The sequence below is a fragment of the Dermacentor silvarum genome, chromosome 2, assembly GCF_013339745.2.
Source record: "Dermacentor silvarum isolate Dsil-2018 chromosome 2, BIME_Dsil_1.4, whole genome shotgun sequence".
Classification (NCBI taxonomy): domain Eukaryota; kingdom Metazoa; phylum Arthropoda; class Arachnida; order Ixodida; family Ixodidae; genus Dermacentor; species Dermacentor silvarum.
In genome coordinates this window covers 80474512-80477844 of record NC_051155.1, presented here as the reverse complement: position 1 = coordinate 80477844, position 3333 = coordinate 80474512, and the positions used below count along the sequence as shown (strand labels likewise).

General features: G+C 44.6%; 1 non-coding gene across 1 annotated transcript; it reads left to right on the top strand.

Annotated features, from left to right (window-relative positions):
• The first annotated feature begins 237 nt into the window (after nucleotides 1-237).
• On the top strand, nucleotides 238-425 carry LOC119443222 (U2 spliceosomal RNA). The gene has a single exon (XR_005190201.1). It is a non-coding gene; the product is annotated as a U2 spliceosomal RNA (small nuclear RNA).
• The last annotated feature ends 2908 nt before the right edge of the window (nucleotides 426-3333 follow it).

Below are 3333 nucleotides of genomic sequence, written 5' to 3'. Positions count from 1 at the left end.
GTCGGTGGGCTCCTTCCGCCACCACCGCGCCCATTCCCTTTTCTGTTCACGCCGTCGTTCTCGGTAGGCACGCTGTTCTTCTTCCGAAACACGCGGCCTACAAATTTCACAGTCAGAGCAGGACTGAGGAAAAGAGCCTACGTAGAACATGACGTCAGGAGACAGAAGACACTCAGATTGGTAGGCACTAGTTTGAATACTTGGGATGGCGTACACGTGTATGGTGTGAACGTAGACATGGCCGACGTGGGTCAAAGTGTAGTATCTGTTCTTATCAGGTTAAGATCTCATACGGGTTGTACGAGTGTTTGAACCCAAGATATTAAATTTATTTTTGTAATTTGGCGGAGTGGTTCAAGCCTGCTTCACCTCCACTGCGTGTCGAACCAGTATTGCACGATGCTCTGAATTTTCGCTCTACGGACATCGATGCTCTGGAAACTAGCTATATACAGCTTCGCTGTAAATAAATCAATGCTCTACTCGCCGGGAATAAAGAAGTCGACTCTATTGAAGTGTTTGAAACAAACTGGTATAGAAGCAGTCACCCTTTCCCATTGCGGGAGTTTCTTATCAAGCACGTGGCTTTCCGATGCACGTCGTCTGCTTATTTCGGGAAAAGGTAAATCATAAATTGCTGTCTTTCCACCGCGATGACACGAATAGTGGTACGCAACAAACCGTACAAAGGTCTTTCAACATCCGTCTTTTTTTTTCATTTTCGGACTTGTGCAAGGTGGCATCACGACAGTTTCAGTAATAGAAGGTATTCAGTGCATGCCATGACAGGAGACCATCTCTGACTTCAAGCGCAAACCTGGATCGGCTGTTTGCCGGCACGGCCACTAGATGGCGAGCGCTTACTTGGAGTCGCGTATAGCATGCTACTTCACAATAGGGACAAGGGGAAAGGGCAGACAGAGGAAAGTAGAGGAGGATGTGTTTGGGAGACATACATTAATAGCTGACACCGCATTTGGTGTTTATTAAAATGTTGCGCATATTTTTAACAACTTTTGTTGTATGTTGTAGGAATTTCGCTGGTGCAGCCAATAAAGACGACGTGCATTGCAGGATCACGGTGCAAGCCTGTATGTAATATGAGCTGCTCTGAATTCGGCATTAGCCCGTACAACTTACGAAAGAGATGCTGTTTCACCACCAAACACGCACAGAAAGTGTAAACAATGCATATTCATCCTAAAGCGTGACAAGAGGGATTGTGCAGAGAAACAATACCAAGAAGCATTAATATTGTTATGGGCTGAAAGAAACAGCACGACAGGGGCGAATGAGATAGAGCATGTTGCGCACTATAGAGCTGGACAGGGCACAAGAGATTGACTTGCAGTAGTCAAACGTGTTCGGCAATGAGCAGATGAAGCTGGCCGCGAGAACGGCGACCAATAAGCGCACCCGCGTGAATGCAACCGCCGTGAAGAGAGTCGACAGTCTAAGTCAAAAGAGTTAATCAAGCTCTACAGCGTCGAGTTCCCGATGAAGTCCCACTTTGTGGAATGGAGCAACACTTTCCCCAACCTTAGGCTGAAGAATACGCGACGAACTGTTATTCATGCCAAAGGCCATTTCGACGTCGAGAAGCACGGCCTCCACGTGTTGCGCATTGACGCTTTCCTGTTCCAACTTATCTTGTGCTGGGCACATGAGTACATTCATGGTACTAGACCTCGCTGACTGGGGCGGTCAGCCATTAGAAGAGGGGACCAAGGGTTATTGACCGAATACAAAAGTCCAGTTCGACTCTCCATCCCAATTCCAGTTCGGAGAGTCGCGCCATGTTCGACTGTTTTGGGAAAATTAGTTGCATCACCAAGACCACGCTTGGTTGCAATGACAAAAGTGGGGGGGGGGGGGGGGGGGGCATGGTAGGCTTGATGTTTAAAGTTAGTCGGCCAAAGGTGGACTCAGGAGAGCATTACGGAATGTTCATTTCCTTCCGATTCTCATGCCACGTGCAAAACTCATCGCGACGGCGGGTTTAAATTTCGTAGAAATGAGTGGTGTACTCATGTACCGACACGCCTTAGAGTGTTTGAGTTAATTATGGGTACTGCTGTAAATTACATTTACAAGCGCTCCGGGGTCTCAGAAGTGCGCTTTTTGATTGGCGGATAATGTTTGTCCTGGGAAATTAAGTAGCACCGACTTCACATCTAACTCTAACAGAAGACACGCCATGTCGAAAAGTCCAAAATGTCTTATCACTACTCCTTTAATTATGTCGGCTGTAGAGAAGGTACACATCTAATGAGCGATTTCCATCAGAAAGACGGCGGTTATTTATAGTGTACTGGTATGTACGGTATGTGGCCATTAAATTTACGCATGTTGTTCGTTGGCTGCATATAAAGACCTCGGCATAATTGCCAATGCTGGATGTTTAACACGATAAGTATTTCTTGTTCTGCAAGGAAACTATGGATAAATAAAAGGGTTGTAAATGGAGGCTATAAAAGTTACACAATGTAATCGTGTAAAAAAATCGCTTCAGTGAATAGTAAGAAGCGAGAAGAGATCATAAACGCCAGGCATTTCTTGATATTAACTCATCTTCCCGGGTTAAATCTATCATGCGGTCAACTCGCTTCACCATGGTGCACAAATTTAATGCTGGCATGAACGAAACTACGACCGTGCCCGTCATTCTCATACAACAAAAAAACTAATAAACACCTACGTAGTAGTCAAAACTTACATAGGCTGCTGCAGTATGGCACCGTAGTCAGAACAACCTAATTATTCATCCGGAAGCTATTCTGAACAAGTCTATGCATTTCATGTATATAACTATTGCCGCACAATGAGGTTAAATTAAATCAAAAGCAACCTAACCTGTATTCACGTCGGAAATTTGCGCGTTTATCGGCGTTTCGTAAGTTGTTTCACCGCTAAACCTGCGAGTCAATCTCATCCTTCCAGCCGACTATATTCTGCCGCGTGTTCATCATTCTGATAAGGTAGGAATAGCTGCATTTATTAGAAAGTCTCATTTTCAATCATTTGTGCCTCGTACGTCTTATGAGCGAAACAATCTTGACGCCGACGTTATAGCCGACCGCAACAGCAAACGCTTTCGTGGTACTTCAATTTTTCTCTAGAAAATACAATAAAAACAGCACCTCGTTCCACTACGTTTCCACGATGGCAGCATAACTTACTAGCAAGAAAACAATAATTGTTCTTTTATACAACGCACTGCACTCATTTTTTCCCAAGGATCACCTTAGTATTCGATTTGTACTTGCAAAAATGTTTCCACATCCCGATTTAATGCCTATTGAACTACACGGTATCCAAAATAAATTCATAAGT